This window comes from Chlorocebus sabaeus, chromosome 14, assembly GCF_047675955.1.
Source record: "Chlorocebus sabaeus isolate Y175 chromosome 14, mChlSab1.0.hap1, whole genome shotgun sequence".
Taxonomy (NCBI): domain Eukaryota; kingdom Metazoa; phylum Chordata; class Mammalia; order Primates; family Cercopithecidae; genus Chlorocebus; species Chlorocebus sabaeus.
This window is the reverse complement of record NC_132917.1, coordinates 39,501,837-39,524,338: the sequence shown is the minus strand read 5'-3', so window position 1 is coordinate 39,524,338 and position 22,502 is coordinate 39,501,837. Positions and strand designations below refer to the sequence as shown.

Sequence of the window (22,502 nt, the reverse complement as noted above, 5' to 3'; positions counted from 1 at the left end):
CCCAGTAGCTGGGATTACAGGAGTGCGCCACTACGACTGGCTAATTTCTTTATTTTTAGTAGAGATGGGGTTTCACCATGTTGGACAGGCTGGTCTTGAACTCCTGGCCTCAAGTGATCCACCTGACTCGACTTCCCAAAGTGCTAAGATTACAGGAGTGAGCCACCACACCCGGCTGAGATGGTAGATTTAAATTCAAACACTTAGTAATTTCAATAAATGGACAGAACCTCAGAATTAGAAAGCCTTCTCCACCCAGATGCAGGAAGTGCTGGAACGATCAAGTTTCTCCTTGGGCACAGATGGAGGCAAGTTGCCCTGTAAACTTTTCCACTGGGTAACCTGAGATTTTGCCACTATTCTCCAACCTGGGTGACACAGTGAGACTCTGTCTCAAAACAACAACAACAACTTTGCAGCTTGGAAGAGCCGAAAAAAATGCATGCTCTATTGGGGCAACTTGGTCAACTGGATGCCATGAGAAAATGGAAGGAGAAGGTAGAATCGTTTGGACGTCCCTTCCAAATTTCATGTTGAGATGCAATCCCCAGTGTTGGAGGTAGGACCTGATGGGAGGTGTTTGGGTTGTGGGGGTGGATCCCTAATGGCTTGGTGCTGTCCCAGAGATAGTGAGTTCTCGCAAGATCTGGTTGTTGTAAAGTATGGCACCTCCCCAGCTCCACTCTCTTGCTCCTGCTTTCTCCATGTGAAATGCCTGCTCCCGCTTCACCTTCCTCCATGAGTAAAAGCTCCCTGAGGTCTCCCCAGAAGCAAAGCAGATGGTGGTGCCATGCTTGTTCAGCTTGCAGAACCATGAGCCAATTAAACCTCTTTTCTTTATAAATTACCCAGTCTCAAGTATTTCTTTATAGCAGTGCAAGAATGACCTAACACAGAAGGGTCTCAAGAGAAAATGGAAGGGGATACCCTGTTGAACACTCAAACGTGCCCACTTCCTGTTCCCAGTTTTATCAGGAAAATAATTCACTTTTTCCCTGAGAGAGATGCAGGAGGGGGCAGAGAAGGGTCAAGAGTATTACAATAATTGATAAAGCTCAGGAAAAGTCGGGCCACTTCCACAGAAATATTTTTTGTTTTAGTCTAGGCCATTATGACATGTTTATTTGAGGTGAGGGGGGAAGTGAGTGTACATAGAAGGAAACTCTTTGAAAAGATATAAAGTCCATACCAAGTTTAAGGAGGACTGGAGAGAATGAGTCAAGGGTTGTTAGGACAAAAATAAAGAGTAATAGGAGGAGATACAAATGATGGGGAGCAATAGGGGAAGAAAATTGGTTAATACAAAACTTCAGATGGCATATCATTCCTTCGAGGCTGTATGTCTATCTTTACCTACATCCTCTTGAAAAATATCAATTGCACAAAAGCACTTTTTTAAAGGTGCATTTTTCAGCTAAAATGGGAGAGCAGTTTCAATCAAAGGGCTCAAGTAGAGTTAGAAAGGATATCATCTCAACCCTTCCATTTTTAAAAATACCCCTAAGCCAGTCACCTCAGAAAGATAAAAATATATCCTGTATTTAAAGACCTCTAAGAAAGATTTTACATGCCATCTTGAAAATTAATTTCAGCACTTTAACACTACTTCTTTTATCAATTAAATTAACCATTATTCAGAACCTTAACAGGAGCTTATTCAAAAAAAAATGCAATTTAACCTACGACTAAATCCAATTTTTTTCCTTCCAAAAGACAGATATTATGTGAGTGCCATAAGGCTGGTGGTAAAACACCCCATCAAACTCTCAAGCAAATCTCCCCACAAGAAGACTTAGAAAAGTAGGAAGTTGCATGAAAATGAAAAAACCAGAAACAGCATCGTTCTTCATCATTATTGCTTGACAGATCTGGTGTAGGTGGAGAATTTATAATGCTAAAGTGAATTGCTTGACTTTGCAGAAATCAATGGAAGTAAAATTCAATTTAAACTTTTTATTAAAATAACATAAATTGTAAGATGTGACTTTCCTGTCATAGTAAATCATCAAGACTGGTAAGGATTACTAAAGGTAGAACCAGAAAATCATCATTCAAGTACATGAATTATGCCCTTGCGAATAGAGTATTGGCCCTTTTGAGCCCATCAAGACGAGAAAATTTAAGCCAAATCTATATATTGCAGGCACACTGAACTGCAATATAGCATTCTAGGCATGTCAGCAGTCCCCAGAGACAGTGATTGGTATGGCCAAGTCGATTACACAGTAATATGCATCAATTATCCAAATTACTGAAATTTGGAAAGAGACCAGGTTATACACTATCCTTTTCAAAATAGCGATATAGCTTGAGAACTGGCAATATTATGAAGAATGCACACTTGTGGTATTCTATGCTGAACCTCATCTTAAGCCAAAACAAACAAAGCAAAACAAAAAACAGCTAGAGAGAATCAAGTGCATTTAAAATGCTAACACAAAACCCATAAGAGATATTTGGGGATCCAGAGGGTGGGGAAGAAATGGCATTCCAAATTCACCAGCAGGTTGGCAAACTGGGGCCTGAGCTTGGACTCCTCTCCCAAAATACTCATTATAAGCCAAGGTAGCAAATATCCCCAGAGAAATATAGGCTTGGAAGGAAAATGGCATTAGAACGGCATAAGTGCTGTAAAACAAAAGACAGCAAACCATAACACATAGCAGAGATGAATTCGTGGAACAAAGAGATTAGGAATTTAAGGTAAGCATAAAATCACGTATTGGTTACACGATGCAGAAACGAGAATTTTAAAGAATCAGTGAAGAACCATGACAGGCAGCATGGATAGAGGAGAAAACTACCTTAGAGAATTGGAAGACCAAAGAAAACAACCATCCCAGAAGGATTCAGGAATGGAGTCACAGATGGAATATATGAAGGATATGAATACATGAAAAGATATAAGAATAGTGCTACCATCTGTATAATAATGTAATAGGAGTCCCAGAGTAAGAAAACAAAGTAAACAGAAGGAAGTAAATATTTGAAAAATTAATGACTGAAATGAAAGATGAAACACTTCAGTTTGTAAAGGCTCAGAGTGCCAAGGACCTTACAGAAGAGAGAGGGTAAAGAAAATCCAAAATCCAGACATCAATGAGAAAAAACTGAAGCACTTCAAAGTTTGAGATTAAATGAGTAAAGCTTTCAGAAAGAAAGCATCTCAACTATAAAGAACGACGCTGAGATTGTTACCAGTCTTCCCAGTATTTACACTAGAGACAATGGAAGAATATTTTTAAAGTGTTTCAGGAAGATAACATTAAATGTAGAATTTCATGTCCAGTAATCTATCATTTAAATATGAGAAGACAATAAGGATATTCTTTGTATGCAAAGCCTCGGAAGATTTACCACACAAAGACCTCCTGCAAAAACACCCTTAGAAAAAGGACTGTAACAAAAAGAAAAAAAAAAAACAAAACCAGATACATGGAAGTTAAGATGAGCAAATAATTCAGTAAAATTTATTTTATCTAAAAAAAGCAAAGGCAGAAAAAGTGAATGAACATACATAATAATCCAGAAGTAAAACTGGATGATAATAAATGACATTTCTTCAGGGAAGAGGGGGCTGGAAGCTGCAGTCAGAGAGAAGTGAGACTTCATTTGACAGATGAGGAAACTGAGGCACAGAGAGGTTAGGGAATCTGAACAAGAGGCAGCACCAAGATTCAAACTCAGGCAGTCTGACTCAGAGTTCATAGCCTTCAGGGGAAACTGTTCCACCTCAGATCATCAGGCACTAGATTCTCATAAGGCGTATACAACCTAGATTCCTCGCATTGTGCTATGAGAATCTAACGCCACTGCTGATCAGAGAGAAGGCAAGGCTCAGGCGGTAATGCTCACTCACCCGCCACTCACCTCCTGCTGTGCAACCCAGCTTCTAACAGGTTGCGACCTGTACAGGTCTGTGGCTCATGGGTTGGGAACCCTTGAGATAGACAACAAATAAACAAAGTAATAGAACAAGTCAGCAAATTCTAGCTTCCAAGCTGGCTACCTATATTTATAAATAAAGTTTTATTGGAAGACAACTATGCCCATTCATTTACGTATTTTCTATGGCTGCTTTTTCATTACAGCAGCAGAGTTGAGTAGTTATCACAGAGACTATACGGTCTGAAAAACCCAAAATACTACCTGTCCTTTAAGGAAAGCTTGCCAGCACTTGCTACAGAAGACGTAAACAATAAAATTAACCAGCTCAACCATTTTATACCTAGAGAGCATTTTACACCTGGAGAGTCTACATATCTTCCAAAAAGTGCATCAGATTAACTCCTGTAAAGCTCTAATTCCACCCTCACTGCACGAATACCACAGCTGTCCAAAATATAACCCTAGCCACAATATTAGAGAATAAGACAAACATTAAGGACCAAAGAAGATGAAAAGCTATATCTTAAGAAAGTGCTTTTGCGTGTGACAGTTACATACACAGATCTTCGATGCTAATTTAAATGAATGTAGATGTCTAAGTAAAATATCTCCATGCAACTGTGAACATTTGTCGACAAGTTTTTAATAAGCACTTGCTGCACATCTCTTAAAAGAGAAAGAGTGACATATAGCAGGTAAGAGTTTGGGCTTAGAGGCCAAACAGCAAAAGTCTTATTTTCTTTTCTGCCCATTAACAGTGTGTATCTTTGGAGGAAGTCACCTAACTACAGTTTGCCCCAATTTCCTGATCTGTAAAATAAGGCAAATAATAATATCCACCTGATCACAGAGTTACTGGGAGTAATAAGTAAGATAACGTAAATGAAAACAGAGTTTAGCATACTTCCTATGTGTTTTCACATAGGAAGTCTTCAACAGACACTATTGAATTACATATCTATTGGGGATACTATAAATAATTGGAAACCACCATGACTCCAGAAACAATGGTGCTATGAGATTATTTTCTTTTGTGATCTTTTTCCTGTTCTAGCTGCTGAACCAGTCAGTTCAGTTTACTGCTATCCACTATTTTCTCACTAGAGGAGAATATCTATGTATAGAAATAAATGTTGTTGGGGAGGGGACAGAGGAAAGAGCCTGGTATCTGTAATAAGGAGAGAATAGAGTTCAACATGTAAAGAAATCCAAATTTAGGAGGCTATCTTTTATTTAGTTCTTTGAATGCCTCCTAATAATGACTATCATAAATGATAGTTGAGGTAGAAATGTTTTTATGATCAGTACCATAGAAAGCAAGGTGTTAGCACGAAGGACCTCTATGGTAGGAAATCAATTTTTAAAATAGAAGTGTAAGGAATATTTTCTCTTAACTCTAACCATGATGGTGTAGGTCAAAAAGCTATATCTCATTCTGAGTATGGATGAAAAGATATAAAAATAGGATTGCCAGACTTCAAACGTGTCAAAAGACAAAATTACAACAAATTTAGTTTAACGATCTAAATTGGCTTTTATTCATGATTCTAGAATTGGGCAACACCTCATTCTGTAAGATAGGATGAGTGTTCCAATGAGCTGAGCAGAGGAGGTTGGCTTTACAGATAGAAAAGGGCTGAAAAAAGCAGAAACAGAACAGAAATAGATTGGTCATTTCAAAGTTACTTTCCTTGTGAAGGTTAAAGCAGAAGGGACTTCCTTATCATGCCGACTAAAACTGGCCTGCTTGGGGATTTGGCTATTATCGCGCTCTCTCTCTATTTCTGGGAAGGTCAGATAAACAACTTAGTTTCGGCTTGGTGGTGTGGAGCTTCAGTGTGAGTGACCCCACTTGGGTTTGGCCTGTCAGACCTAATGCAGGATCTCAGTCCAAACCAAAGTCCTCCTCTAAATTTTGTTTAGCGTAAGTAGCAAAGTTTCACCAAAATTTAGGAGACTCCTTTTTTAAAAAATCATACCGGCATCAGAAATAAAAGCAGGGGAAGAAAAATTGGCAAAGCTCATGACTCAAAGATCTGGTTCAAGAGCAGAACTTGGGTCCAGAATACGTAATTAATGATGTCAGTGGGGAAAGTTTACTTTACAGGTCTCTGGACACACTTTTTAATTTGAACATTCAAACTCCAAGAACCATAAGCTCTGTAACAAAGGAAGCCTAGAGGGGAAGAATAAAATACATTCCTCATTAATATAGTTTGGATATGTGTCCTCGCCCAAATCTCATGTTGAAATGTAATCCCCAGTGTTGGAGGTGGGGCCTGGTGGAAGCTGATTGGATCATGGGGGCGGTTTCTCATGAAGGTTTAGAGTGTGTACAAGTGAGTTCTCACTCAGTTCATGCAAGATCTGGTCATTTAAAAGTGTGTGCAACCCCCTCTCCCCCGCAACTCCATCACTCTCTTGCTCCTGCTCTGGCCATGTGACATGCCTGCTTCCCCTTTGCCTTCCACCATGATTGTAAGTTCCCTGAGGCCTCCCCAGAAGCTGAGCAGATGCCAGCACCAAGCTTCCTGTACAGCCTACAGAACCACAAGCAAATTAAACCCCTTTTCTTTATAAATTGTCCAGTCTCAGGTATTTCTTTATAGCAATGCAAGAATGGCCTAATACACTCATCTTAGGTGAAGTTTCTTAAAAGGTTCAGAATCTTTATTGTGAGGAATTTCTAATCAGGAGTCATTTCTATAAATAGGACTGTTTGACTCAAGGCTGACATTGTGCCTCATGGTCTTCATGGCATATGGAACTCTATGTATATGTTAGATGTGTTCATCCTAAACCTTTAATCTGTTATTTTACTTAAGGCTTTTTTTTCTCTCTTGTGCTTGTAAGTCCTCATAGAACAACTTGTTCTATTAACTCATCAAGCCTACTCAATAATTACTACAACTAGTCATTTCAATTCACACAATGATTTAGAAGTATTCCCAAAGTAAACTGAGAAAAATTAATAGCTTGACTTATATCATTTTTCTGTGAAATGTTACACTAGTTATATTAAATCCTGTATTTTAATAAATTATACTACCAATTCCAACAAAAGTAATTAGAACCCCTACATTTTAACACTCCATCTACTAATTTACATTTTCCAAAGATGTACAGGAAAAAGATATTCTTTGAATTCTAAATATTATTATTGAATTGGGCCTAACACAAAAAACATATAGCTGTGTTCATTTTCAAAATCACAGAAGCAGCACCAAGCAACTTGAAATTTGATGAAGATTTCCTTCTGACATTTATTTACTGAACTGTGTGAACAGTAAAAAAAAATACATTACAAAATTTAATTTCTGTAGGCAATGCTAGCGCTAATGCAATCAAATGGAATAAACAGGAAGACGCTTATAAAAAACTGTTTCCAGTGGCAATTACTATTTTTGAAACTTGTTCTTCAGATTGTATCTTATCAAAGTTCTGTTTACACCTTATCTAGGATATGAGATTGGATGATTTGCCTCTGTCAGATGTTGAAGCCTGAGTAAAATAAACAGTTTTCATTTTGTATCATAAAACTTCAGACCACAAGGCCATCATAAAAACTCAGGGATGAAAACAGAACACAGAGAAGGTTAAACAGAACATTTTTTATTCTCTTCTCTCTTCATAACAACAAATTGGGCTGAAAACACATAGCCATGAAACACCAACTGTCCTTAGACAATTTCCCCTGAAGGCCCTCACCTCTAGAGACTGTTTGTTCTGCATAAGTTTTTTAAATAAGTAATATCATATGATTACCAGGTGCCCTAAAGAAGACGTGGGGACCCCCATATACTGCTGTGATTTGGCTGAAGGTGAATCTGTGTCCGCCGTCATGGTTATTTTGGGAAAAGAATAACCTTCTTTTTGGTTTTTGGTGTTTGTTCTATTCCTCATCCCCCAAGTACATTTTGAAAACACTTTTTTATAAAAAGAAGCCAAAGGGGAGCTAGTAAAGCATTTACCCCAGTGGGCTCCTCATAAGAACCTTTATATTAAGATGACAATAATTAAATATCAATAATATTCAAGCCCAGGACTATGAAGGCCTTGGCATTTCTTTAAATAATTAGCTTTTTACCATTGTCTCAGGGTAATTGTTAAAAACCTCTTAAAATATTTTACACAGAAATCGATAACTTATGTATATGATTTTTATAAATATCGCAAGCAATTAATCGAGGTAAAATATTAGGAAAACTCTATGGAGAAACTAACTCTTACATCTGCTTCTTTCCCAACTGTTGGCATTCCTGGTTGTGGGGTTTTCCTGAGAATTCACAAAACTACTTTTAAATCTACCAAAGGAAAACAGAAAGCCAAGAGTAACAAGAGTGGCACCTGTCAGAGGTCGCAGGAATGCCCACTACTGGTTGTATCGTTTTCCTATTCCCAAAGAGCAACATGTTGCCATTGCAATGCCCTTTTAACTCCATGAGCGTGGGCCTCTTTAGGCTTGTTCACCACCATATTGCCAGTACCTAGAACAAACAAATTATTATTTGCAAAAAAAAAAAAAAAAAAAAAAAAACATTGTTTTTAATTCGTAAATGCAAACTGCAGAAGATCATACCAATGTTTAGTTTTCAAAAATTATGCACCATGAAATGTCTAATGAGAATATGAGGTAGATAGGCGGACTTATTATCTTAGCACAATCAAGGATCATAGTTTTTTCCCTTATCTGTGTTTAACAGATTTAAACTTTATTTGCCCTTTGCAGAACATATGGCTATATTATATTATGTATTCAGAAAATGAAACTAGTATTTAAGATTATATCATTTGATTCTTTATGTTTTTATCCCAGTATTTAAAGATGTGTCAAAAGTAAAATCTTGTGAGTAAGGGCTACCCTCTCCACCTGACTTAAAATTGTAAACCGTTCTCTTTCCTACATTTCTGATAACCCTTAGCCTCCTCAGATTTTATTTTGGTTTTTTATTTGTTTGTTTCTTGCATTTTCACCTTCTAACACACCACATGTCTTTATTTTCTTACCTCCCTTTACCCCCAATTAGAATATAAATGCCACAGGGATTTTTTAAGGACAGGAATATTTGTTTTGTTTACTGATGTTTTCTGTATGCTTAGCTAAAACAGTACCTGTCACAGAGTGGATGCTCACTAATTGTTCAATGCATGAATGTTATTTTTTTAAAAATTAGATATGCCCTTCTACCATACTTATATTAATAACTACAAATATAAAACTATAAATGCAAAACTGAGTAAGAATTATAATATATCCAACCTCGGTCTGTTTTTGATAATGGCCTCAGGGAATGTCTCATGAGAAATAGCACGGACTTTTGTAATAACTGTTATACCTTTGGGCAAATAGCTATAGAGCGTTGGCCAGGTTTTCTCAAAACCATTTCATCCCAGGGATGTATCTGCATTCAGTCTATGAGCTTGGTGCAGAATATTCTTTGTTTCAGATCAGAATGCTTTTGTAAGCAAGTAAAAATAGAAGGTTTGAGGAGATTAAACTATAACGACATTGTTTACTTAACAAGAAAAGGTAGACATGCCCAGGGTTCGACCATGTTATTTAGGGTCCAGGCTCTGTCCAACTTTCTGCTTCCCATTCTTACCTTGTTTTGCTTTGTTTTGTTTTCTTTTTTTCTCTTTTTGCTTAGTAAAGTGCCTCATGGTTACAAGATGGCTGCCACTGCATAAGGCTTCATAACTGCACTCAAGACAGAAAAGAAGCAGGTGATGCAACATTGGTTTTCCTGACATCTGTTCCTTTCAGAAGAAAAGCAAAAAGTTTTCCAGAAAATCCAGCAAAGTTTCATTGACCAGAACCAGGTAACATGACCATCCATGGGGATTAAAAACCCTAGGAAGCAAATATCTGGTAGAGAACACAATTGCCTGATAATGATTGTCTACCCTTGTGGGAGATTTTTAAATTCTTAATGCCTAGGCCCCACCTCTGACCAATTAAATTAGATTCATGGAAGGAAAGTAGGAATCTGTATTTTTAAAAGCTATCTGGATGATTATATCATTCAGGCAGGCCAGACCACCCAAGAATCATTGCGAGGGATAGGCACATTGTCATCATGAGTGAAATCTGGGTTTTGTTAAAAACAGAAGTAAAGGGGAAGGGTTAAGAAAGCAAAAAACAGTGCCAGTCACACCTTCAATTTGTTATTATTACTGAGAGGTGAGGCCAGTTGGACTTCCTGGGTCGAGTGGGGACTTGGGGATCTTTCCTGTTTTACAAGAGGATTGTAAAACACACCAATCAATGCTCTGTAAAATGTACCAATCAGCACTCTGTAAAATGTACCAATCAGAGCTCTGTAAAATGCACCAATCAGCACTCTGTAAAATGCACCAATTAGCAGGATTCTAAAAGTAGTCAATCGTGGGGAGGACTGAAAAAAGGGCACTCTGATAGGACAGAAACGGAACATGGGAGGGGACAATAAGGGAAAAAAAGCTGGCCACCCCAGTCAACAGTGGCAATCTGCGTGGGTCCCCTTCCACACTGTGGAAGCTTTGTCCTTTTGCTCTTCACAATAAACCATGCTGCTGCTCACTCATTGGGTCTGTGCCATCTTTAAGAGCTATAACACTCACTGCGAAGGTCCATGGCTCCATTCTTGAAGGCAGCAAGACCAAGAACCCACTGACAGGAGCCAACTCTGGATACATTACCACACCTCTACTTGAAAAGACTCATTCAGTTGTTCATGCTCACATTTTTTCAGTAGACACTTATTACAAACCTACTAAGTCATAGGCACGTGGGGAAAAAAAAGGGGCAAATTCCATAAGTTGGAATCTAATGTGGGGAGATAAATATGTGAAGAAAATCCATCAAAACCCAACATAACAGGGGCTTGGAGAAGGGATGAATGGAGAGTTATTTTTCAATGGGCATAGAGTTTCATTTTTGCAAGATGAAAACGTTCTATGTTGCGGAAAGTCAGGGACCCTGAATGGAGGGACCAGCTAAAGCCATGGCAGAAGAGCATAAATTGTAGAGATTTCATGGACATTTATTAGTTCCCCAAATTAATACTTTTATAATTTCTTATGCCTGTCTTTACTGCAATCTCTGAACATAAATTGTAAAGATTTCATGGACATTTATCACTTTTCCAATTAATACTTTTATAATTTCCTATGGCTGTCTTTAATCTCTTAATCTCATCATGTTCGTAAGATGAGGATGTATATCACCTCAGGACCCTGTGATGATTGCGCTATCTGTACAAATTGTTTGTAAAACGTGTGTTTGAACAATATGAAATCTGGGCATCCTAAAAAAAGAACAGGATAACAGTGATTTTCAGGGAACAAGGGAGTTGACCATGAGGTCTGACTGCCTGCAGGGCCGGGCAGAATAGAGCCATATTTCTCTACTTGCAGAAAGCAAATAGGAGAAATATCACTGAATTCTTTTCCCAGCAAGGAATAACAGTGGGAAAGGAATGCATTCCCAGGGGGAGTTCTCTAAAATGGCCAATCTGGGAGTGTCTGTCTTATGTGGTTGAAGATAAGGGATGAAATACTCCCTGGTCTCCTGCAGCACCCTCAGGCTTGCTAAGATTAGGAAATTCCAGCCTGGCAAACTCTAGTCAGACCAGTTGTCTGCTCTCGAAACCTGTTTCCTGTTAAGAGGTTTATCAATGAAAATGTGTGCCCAGCGGAACATGGAACCTCATCAGTAATTCTAATTTCACCCTGGCCTTGTGATCTTGCTCTGCCTCTCTGCCCTTGTGATCTTTTATTACCCTTTCAAGCATATGATCTTTGTGACTTACTCCCTGTTTGTATTCCTCTTGTATCCCCTTTTGAAATCCCTAATAAAAACTTGCTGGTTTTGCGGCTCAAGCAGCATCACGGAACCTGCCGACATGTGATGTCACCCCTGGAGGCCTAGCTGTAAAATTTCTTTGTACTCTTTCTCTTTATTTCTCAGACTGCCTGACACTACAGAACTGTACACTTAAAAACAGTTAAGACAGGCCAGGCATGGTGGCTCCTGCCCATAATCCCAGCACTTTGGGAGGCCAAGGCGGGCGGATCACCTGAGGTCAGGAGTTAGAAACCAGTCTAGCCAGCATGGTGAAACCCCGCCTTTACTAAAAAAAATTCAAAAATTAGCCTGGTGTGGTGGTGGGCACCTGTAATGCCAGCTACTCAGGAGGCTGAGGCAGGAGAATCGCTTGAACCCAGGAGGGAGAGGTTGCACAAGCCAATATCACGCCACTGCACTCCAGCCTGGGCAAAGAGCAAGACTCTGTCTCTAAAACAAAACAAAACAAAACAAAACAAAACAAAGATTAAGATAAATTTCATGTAATGTATTTTTTACCTAATTTATAAAACAAAACAAAAAACTAATATGCTAGGTCCTAATCAAGGACTAAGACTAAAGAGCCTATGGGAGAACAGAGGATAGTTTTCATTTATTGAAATTTTGGAAGCAGATAATTGCCCAGCTTATCAGTAACTATCTTTGTTCTTTAATTTAACCTTTTACGACCTAATCTGGGGACACTTACCTTGCTTAGACTGTAATAAACAAATGGTAAACAAGCAGTTGCTTCATTCTGGAACACCCAGATGACACCTGCATGGGAATGAAATCAGCAGACCAGACAGCCAGAAAGAGACCTTGGAACTTAGAAGGTTTAAAAAAGCTTTGAGGGATTGAGCCCGAGCCTTTCTTCCCATCCTCTTTGTAAACAGGCTAACAAACCTATTCTTAAAATTGAATATATTTAAGGCTTTTCTTAGCCTTCATTTCAGCAAGCTAAACAATCTCACCTCCTTTAACCTTTCATGTAAGATTTATTTTCTTTAGTTATTTTTTTCCTTGAACTTCTCTAATTTCATATTCATGTTAAAAATGAAATTATTGGCTGGGTGTGGTGGCTCACACCTGTAATCCCAGCATTTTGGGAGGCCAAGGCAGGCGGATCATCTGAGGTCGGGAGTTCAAGACCAGCCTGACCAACATGGAGAAACCCTGTCTCTACTAAAAATATAAAATTAGCTGGATGTGGTGGTGTATGACTGTAATCCCAGCTACTCAGGAGGCTGAGGCAGGAGAATCACTTGAACCCAGGAGGGGGAGATTGCGGTGAGCAGAGATTGTGCCATTGCCTGGGCAACAAGAGCAAAAACTCTGTCTCAAAAAATAAATAAATAAATAAATAAAATTATTATAATACATGTCAGAAAAAATATTATGTTAAATAACAGCTAACAAATGTGCAATTTGTGATCAGTTCGTGGTCCACTCTTAGTGTTTAGGGTTATAACAGCTAAATTGGGATTAATCTTGCGCCTCACCAGTCTTTCCCTTGCATTTGCCCCATCAGATTTATCTTATTATTGATATTTTTTTTCTCAAGTTTTTGAATATCACTTTGACGGTGTTTGGGTAGAAGGCCAACTATAACTTGAAGAGGAAGAGCAAAAGATTTCCAAATCAAGTTATCATCTAGCACAGTTTTCAATAATGTACATAAAATTTTAAAATAAGATGTATTCCCAGCTTGAAATAGCAAATACATTCATGCATCACATAATGAAGAGAATACGCTCTGATAAATGTGTCATTAGGCTATTTCATAGTTGTGCAAACATCATAGAGTATACTAACACAAACCTAAGTAGTATAACCTACTACAGACTTAGGCTACATGGTATAGCCTATTGCTTCTAGGCTACAAACCTGTGTAGCATGTTATTATGCTGAATCCTTTAAGCAGTTGTAACACGATAGTGACTATTCATGTATCTGAACATGAAAAAAGTATAGTAAAAGTACTGTATTAAAAATGAAAAATGGTACCTGTATAGGGCACTTATCATGAATGGTGCTTGCAAAACTAGAAGTTGTTCTGGGTGAGTCAGTGAGTGAGTGGTGAGTAAGCGTGAAGGCCTAGGATATTACCGTACACTGCTATAGATTTTATAAACATTGTACACTTAGGATACCCTAAATTTATATAAAAAATTTTTTCAGTAATAAAGTAATCTTAGCATAACTTTTTTACTTTATCAACTTTTTAAATCTGTCTTACCTTTCAACCCTTTCATGATAACACTGAGCTTGAACACAAACACATTATACAGCTATACAAAAATATTGTGTTTATATCATTGTATCCTATAATCTATAAGTTTTTTCCATTTTAAACACTATTTATTTTAGTTTTTAAACTTTTTTGTTAAAATCTAAGACACAATCACACACATCAGCCTAGACCTACACAGAGTCAGGATCATCAACGTCACTGTCTTTCATCTCCTTACCTCATCCTACTTGGAGGTCTTCAGGGGCAATAACACACACGGAGCAGTCATCTTCTATGATAATCTCTTCTTCTAGAATACCAGCTAAAGGACCCATCTGAGGCTATTTTACAGTTAACTTTTTCTCTATAAGTAGAAGCAGTATAGTCTAAAATAATGATTAAAAAATACAGCATAATAAATACATAAACCAGTAACATAGTCATTTATTATCATTATCAAATATTATGCACTGTACATAATTGTATGGGCTATACTTCTTTATGACTCACAATGCAGTCTGTGTAGATTTGTTTATACCTGCATCATAATATCAAAGCACATGTTACTCATATGTTTGTTACAACATGTTGCAAACATATGAGTAACGTGTTGTGCTACGAAGTTATGACAGCTATGATGGCATTAGGCAATAGGGATTTTTCAGCTCCATAATATCTCACAGTACCACCATCATATATGCAGTTGATCGTTGACCAAAATGTCTTTATGCAGTACATGACTCTACTTGACATAACTGGGCTATACATTTCAAACATACAGATGTCAAATATATCTGAGATTGTTTCGATTAACAATAATTTCCAATATTTGTCATAGACTTGTGTGTCTTAGGACTCTATTTACTAGATAATGCTCACTACCAAAGTCGTCTTCCAGGAAATCCATCTTTCCAAAACTGTAGCGGGTGTGCTCAGCCCACAGACAAGAAGCCTTGGGGTTTTGTAACAGCACTTCTCTCCTCCCCGTCCACACACTCTTTCACAACTTTAGGAAGTCGTTATTTAAAGAAGCTCACCACCACTGTTAAAAAGAAAGCTGCCAACTTGGAGTGTGTGTGCCCAGCGCAAAAACTTTGGAAAATCTACACTATAATCGGCATCTAATGTAGACAGCCAATACATCATTCGATGCAATCTATGTACAATGTCCAGATAATAGATTCAATCAATTCTGATTAACATGATGAATCAATGTGCTGCTACAAAGTTAGTACTTTTTTTTTTTTTTTTTTTTTAGATGAAGTCTCGGTCTGTTGCCCAGGCTAGAGTGCATGGAGAGCTCTCGGCTCACTGCAACCTCCACCTCCTGGGTTCAAGCAATTCTCCTGTCTCAGCCTCCCTAGTAGCTGGGATTACAGGCATGTACAACCACGCCCCACTAATTTTTATATTTTTAGTAGAGATGGGGTTTCACCATGTTGGCCAGGCTAGTCTCAAACTCCTGACCTCATGTGATCCATCTGCCTTGGCCTCCCAAAGTGCTGGAAAACCTATAGGAAATTATAAAATATAAAATTGAGAATATAAGGCCCAACCCCTGATTATAATAAAGTAACCTGCCCCGAGTTGGCCCAAGATTGCATTGTCCACACCTATCAACAATAAGTAGTAAGCACTTAAGCATCAGATGTTTGATTTATAGAAAATCTATTGTCCGTGAGGAATAAATTCAGCCAAACTCAGGAGGCTGAGGCAGGAGAATCACTTGAACCCAGGAGGCAGAGATTGCGGTGAGCTGAGATTGTGCCATTGCACTCCAGCCTGGGCAACAAGAGCAAAACTCCATCTCAAACAACAAATAAACAAATAAACAAATAAATAAATAAATAAAATTATTATACTAAATATCAGAAAAAATATTATGTTAAATAACAGCTAACAAATGTGCAATTTGTGACCAATTCATGAATGCAAGGGAAAGACTGGTTAGGTGCAAGATTAATCCCAATTTAGCTGTTATAACCCTAAACTCCTGAGGAATACATTCAGCCAAACTCGGATGTCAGCTGGATTATCTTGATTTGAAATTGACTTACATCCCCATCCTATGGCAATGATGACCCAGCACCCCTCTCTGTGCATTCCCTGATGACAGACCACATGCTTAGGTGCCCCTTACCAGCCTGTACACTGACTTCCTGCTTCTGCTGAATGTACTGCATTGAAAGACCTCCACAACCCATGTGAAGGATGCAACTCCTTTTCCTCATCACAGCACCTTACTTTGAGTGCATCACCCTGGTACTTTCACTCCTACTATTTGAGGCAAATGGCTATGTTTTGTTTGTTTATTTTACTGAAAGTTTGGACCACTAAAGATGGTTTAACCTGGCAGTGCCAGAAACAAATTTGAGCATTGAACATCCTTCTTAGAAGTTCTCAGCCAACACCCCACAGGGAATCTCCTACTGCCAGCTCATCCTCACTGGTCTCAGCTTTGCACAATGCTGTTCTGCATGTTCCCCATTATCTGATCTTTCTCCCAGGTAGGGTATTTTCTACCTCTTTTTGACTTCTTATGCAGAACAGTTTAATTATCTCTACATTTCTCTGTTTATGACTTCAGAGCCTCACTAAACTCCATCAAAAAAATTTCTTAAACAGACTATTTTGTACCTAAGATGAATTCCAGGGCCAGATTTTAAAATTATTTTTCTTAACCTGGCTACATTTCAATTTCGAAGTTTATGAGACAGAAGTTTCATATCATATAAATTTATCAAAGAGACAGAGCAGCACCAAAGCCATACATAGTGATTGAAGGTGCAAATATTGTTACCTGTCTTTGATCTGAAAGCTCAACTGGCAACAAATAATTTCAGGCATTATGTCTTATTTCAAAGATGTTTTACGAGAGAATGAAATGATTGCCTAAGTCAGTGCTTCAGGTTGTATGCTTTTTTTTGTATCTATATTATTTTTCTGTTTAGCCAAGTAGTTCATACTCATTACAAAAATTGTAACATTAAATATGAATACAAATAGTAATTTTTAATTATTAGATTTCAGACTTTTTAAAAGAAAATCATTAGAGGATAAGTCTGATTATGTGTGGATATGAAAGAGAACACTTTTTCAATGGTGCTAAAATCCATTTTTCAAAATAGTGCAAGATATCCATAGGCAGCAAGTAATTATCACTCTTCAACAAAAAGAAAAAAAAAAACAAACAAATATGTAATAAGTAAGTCTGCTTGTTCCATAGTCTACTTTCCCTACATGCCAATGACAGTAGCAATGTTGACTGAATAAAGCCAATGTTCTAATAAACTCTTCAGATTCTATTCTGCCAAATAATGGTCATAATAAAGTAAGGTTCTCTATTTGTGTTTTTGAGAAAATAAAAGCTAACCCTCGGTTGTTTTTATTTGCAGATCACATCTGCTCGAGTTTTGAGGTAATTATTTTTTTCAATTACCACTAAGAAAACACACAAAATAAATGACCATCTACTAAAATGGAATAAGACACAGAGGAAAATGAAAAGGATAAATATCAAAACATAGGTATCCTAGCTAGTGTTGGACATTTCTGGGGCTTTCTTTGCACTAAGAAATAGAAAAAGTTAGGTAATAGCAAACCTCTAAGGAAAATAATTCATAGTCAATATTATCATAAACGCAGCAAGAGAAAAGGAATATTAAAACAATAGTCTGAGGGAGGTGAACATAACTGCAAAAAGAAAATGGCTTTATTTAGTCACTAGAGCTGATTCAAGTAAATTGAAGAAAATTGCAGATTTAGTCATTCATTCATGCAACATATATATCCAAGAAATAATGTCCATACTCTCTTCCAACTGGAGCATCATAAGGTCTATATTTTGAATTTTATGAGCTCAAAATATGTTTAAACAAAATCACATCAAACAGCCTCATGTCTTGAAATATGCATTAAATACATGCCACACTTTTCAGAAAAGACATTGGAAATAGTCAACTGTATTTGTATATCAAAGTAATTTCATGCACTATAGATCTAAAGCAAAGATAACATATAAAAAAAGAATTATCTCTCTAGATCAGAGCGTAAAGATTGTATCTTTTGAATTTTGATTCTACATTAAAACTAGTGCTGTAAACACTAATTAGCAAATACTGTTTTAAGGACAGTATTTACATATACCATGCAATGTTCTACTGAATTTTCTCCTTTTTGATTGTATGTTCAAAGAAGCACCATTCAAGATGATTGTTTTGTGTTCTTAAGTGGTTTAAAGGATCAGTATGTGACAATAGTTTTTTCCTAAATGGTTTGCATTTGCCATAAAAATATGTAGATTCTCTTTTTCACAACCTATACTGACTCGGTTGGAATGTGTCTGTCTGACAGATTCGTGTGTTTGTATCTGTGGTTTTACCACAATGCCATAATACAATTGAATTCCATAAAATGTATAAAATCCTGCTCTTTCCAAGTTACTCTGTGAGGCTGTGTGGCAGGAGTTCATCATACCGCCACAGTGCAATGCTCACAAATGAATGGGGGAAGAGACTAGGCTAATACAAATCATAGGGAGAGAAGCAAACCAAGTTAGCTGCTCCTACCTAGGAAGAGTGGGTGCCTGTATCAATCAAGATTCCTTGTTGCAAGAAATGGATGCTAACTTTAACTGATTAAGCAAAGTAAAGCGTGTGTGCGTGCGTGCGTGCGTGTGTGTGTGTGTGTGTCTGTGATTCATATGTTGGGCAGTCTGGAAAACCAATCTGGAAGCTAAGCTTTCAGAAACTGGCTTGACCAGAAAACTAACTGCTGCCCCTACTACCACCACCCCAGCAGTTCCTCTTCTGCCTCGGGAACTCAATCCTATTCATGAGGCTGTTCCTGAAGGTCAGACACCCCAACAGTATCCCCAGGAAAGTAAAAGGAATTGTGGAAAGAGCCTTTTCCCCTACATGGCTCATTTCTGAGTCACGTGAGGTTGATCGGTAATGTCTAGATCACATGACTATGCCCTGGTTAGCAAAGAGGCTCCACCAGCAGGAACTGGGTGGGGCTCATCAGAAGGATGATGTCCCAGACTTGGCAGAGATATGGTTTGGATTTGTGTCCCTGCCCAAATCTCATGTCGAATTGTAATCCCCAATGTTGGAGGAGGGGCCTGGTAGGAGGTGACTGGATCATAGGGGCGGAGTTACCCCTTGCTGTTGTCATGACAGTGAGTGAGATCTTACGAGATCTGGTTATTTAAAAGTGTGGAGCACTTCCCTATCCTCTCTCTTCCTCCTGCTCCAGCCATCTAAGAGAAGCCTGCTTCCTCTGCCCCCATGAATGTAAGTTTCTGAGGCCTCCCCAGCCATGTTTCCTGTTGAGCCTGCAGAACAGTGGGCCAATTAAACCTCTTTTCTTTATAAAGTACCCAGTCTCAGGCATTTCTTTATAGCAGTACAAGAATAGACTAATATGGTGTTCAAAGGGAGATAAGAAACCAAAAACATGACAAAGGCTTACTCAGCTTCAGAATAAGCTCGTTTATTCAACTTCACTAAGTGGCTACCATTGCTGGGCCCAGTTGCTTTCCTTTTATTCCCATATATGACACTGTGTTGTCATCCTTTATGTGCCCCTCTCAGCAATTTGGCCCTGTCATCATTACCTCCCATTGATTTGAAAGTTTCTCAAAGGCTGGAACATTTAACTGGCACATTTGCCACAAACTCAACAAGTATTTATGAATGAATAAACAAATGATAAAAGTATAAAATATTGCATAAGTGAAAGTATACAAGAAAGGCAGGAAAGCGCACCATAGAAGATGTGGCATTCTAGCCTATCCTCAAAGAAGAATAAAGAAACAAAGAAGAGTGCTCTAGCCAAAGGGAACCATGTAAGCAATGGCCTGGGAGAAGGGAAGTAGTGGGCATTTTGAAGAAGTCAGCACTTGAATTGCTTGGCATCTAGCAACAGTTCTTTATCGCATGGAGAGAAGAGGTCAAGGCTTGTCACCAACCCTATTGAACTGTACCGGAATACAGGAGAGTGAGGTGGCAAGCTTGACACTGATGACTTCTCAGGTAATTCTGAGGAGTGTTCCTGGATAAGAAACATTATTTATAAAGTGTAGAGGGAGGAAGAAGAGATAATGAGGAAGAGAGGAAGTAGCAAGCAAAGTTGTGAAGAAGTTTCTTTTGGGGGTCCTCCTATCCCCTTCATGCCCTCACTTCTCTACTTCATTGGCCTCACTACCTTGCCTTTATTCCGGTATCCTGCTTGCAAAGGCCCCTGCTGATAGGGCAGTTACAGCAATTCTCCTGAGAGGGACCTCCTTAGTTGCCCTTCCATGTAGTTACTTTTTATTGGCATACATTTGAGAGGCCACCACAGGCAAGCCAGTGTTCTCGCTACAGATGCCCAAATGAAGTCATCTCACCCTCAAGGATTTCACAATCTATAGCACTTTCATTTTAATATATAAGAATATACATCATACACCTTTAAGAACTGAAAGAATTGTCAATGGCACCAAAATAGGGAGCTATCTCAAAACAAATAGTCTTGTCCTAAATTCTTAAAACACCTCCACTTAAAAGTCTGTCCATTCTAAAATTGTTCCTGCCGACTTCCAATTTCCTACATGTTGAAATATGTAATATTCAAACAGCAAATTGCAGCTGGATATGCTAAATTTGTCTACAGGGATCCATAGTTTTCAGAAGATACTTTTTTAAATGATAAGAGATGATGGAGAAAAGAGTATGTGAGTAATGGGGGAGAGAATTCCAGGCAACTCTCTTAGCAGAAAGTGAATTAATTTCTTCCTAAAGAGGCAGAACTCCCCCTATTCCATCACATCACAAGCATTTTGTGAAGGGCATTGGCACAGCTGACGTGCTGCAGCACAGTTCAAAAGGAACAAATGCACATGACCCCCACATCTGAAACAAGAGTAGCCCCTGACCTTGCTAACCAAAGGCTCCTGGAGGGGAAAAGTCATCAGAAGAAAGAGCGGAATGTAAGGGGAAGATTGATTGGCTCTGCAAGACTGCAGCCTCAGCTCAGCTGTGGTTTCACCCAGGTGAGCACACTGCTGGTCGGTGCTGGGCTGAATAGGTCATTTTATTTTTTCAGCTGCCTTTGGTTGTACTGACATAACTGGGCCCCCACCCACGGCTCTACCACATCTCTATCAACTCCACTCATATACTTTATGCTCTAATAACACCTAACCGCTATCGTGGCCTTCCTGTTCCCCACCCCCCATACACTGTCTCAGACATTTTCATCTGCTGCTTCTCCCTCTTACACATCCTTCAATGCTGGACTCAAGAGCAATTTTGTGCAGGAAGTCCTCTCTGCCCCCTCTTTGTCGGTGCCGTCATATCTTCCTGGGTGTGTCCTCAGTAAGTCATTCAACTTCACCATCCTCTAAGCCATTGAAGTCCAAACCCTTGCTTACCCATCTTTGAATCCTCAAGACAGGGTGGTAACTGGCAGAGAGTAGGTGTTCAGTATTTGTTGAACTGAATGGAATGCATCCTATCTGCATACTTAACATCTTGGGCACAGAATATAGAGAGAACTAAAGAGGGTTCCTGTCCTCCCCAGACAGACTTGACAGAATCCCAAAGTATACAGAAGTTGGAATGAGCTGTGGCAGTAGCCCAGAAAAGGAGAACATACGTCTGAAGGCAAGAAAAGAATTCATCAAAACGGTAGTGTGTGAGGGCCAGGTGCTTGTAAGCCCAGCACTTTGGGAGGCTGAGGCAGGCAGATCGCTTAAGCTCAGGAGTTCGAGACCAGCCTGGCCAACATGGTGAAACCCCGTCTCTACAAAAAATACAAAAATTAGCCCGGTGTGGTGGGGCTCGCCTGTGGTCCCACCTACTGGAGAGGCTGAGGTGGGAGGATCGCTTGAGCTCAGGAGGTGGAGGTTGCAAGGAGCCAAGATCACGTCACCGCACTCCAGCCTGGGCGACAGAGGGAGACCTGTCTCAAAAAATAAAAACTAAAAAGAAGCATCTGAGAAGTCCTAAGATTGAACCTTGGAAAAGCTCATGTGATGTGACTCCAGGAAGAATTTTTACTGTAGGGCCCAGTAGAGCATGAGCTGGGGGTGGGTGAGGGGGGTGGGAGTGTCGGGGGAGGTGAGGGAGTATCAGTTCTTCACCTTAGCATCCCATTCTGAAGCACAGGAGAGCCCCTTGTCAGAGACAGACATGCATTTATCATTTCTGTAAAACTGACTCAGTGTACAGCTACGGAGCTAATTTCACGCTGTTTATCCTGAAACATGGATTCTGTCTATGCTTCCCAAGTAGTATTTTCATTTCCATTTTAAATTTCAGAGTTTAGAAAAAGGCCCTCAAATACTTAGGAGAACCATTTAAATCAGGTGCCCAAAACTAGATGGCACATTCATTCATCTACGGTTGGATGGTTAATAAGCAGTGCAAGAAATGAGCTGTTTCAGAACGCAGACATTTGTTAGAGAACAGGAACTTTTGCTCTCCGTCCTGGAGATTCACAGGTTTGGCCCAATTCTTTGTGAAAACAGACCAGGGCTCCTTCTATGAGAAGAGTGGAAGAGAGGAATGA

At 38.9% G+C, this 22,502-nt stretch overlaps 1 long non-coding RNA gene across 1 annotated transcript; it reads right to left on the bottom strand.

Annotated features, from left to right (window-relative positions):
• Window positions 1–7,484: 7,484 nt before the first annotated feature.
• LOC119627221 (uncharacterized) lies at window positions 7,485–15,857 on the bottom strand. The gene is made up of 2 exons (XR_005243312.2): window positions 9,492–15,857; window positions 7,485–8,375 (listed from the first exon to the last, which is right to left on the bottom strand). It is a non-coding gene; the product is annotated as an uncharacterized lncRNA (long non-coding RNA).
• Window positions 15,858–22,502: the final 6,645 nt, after the last annotated feature.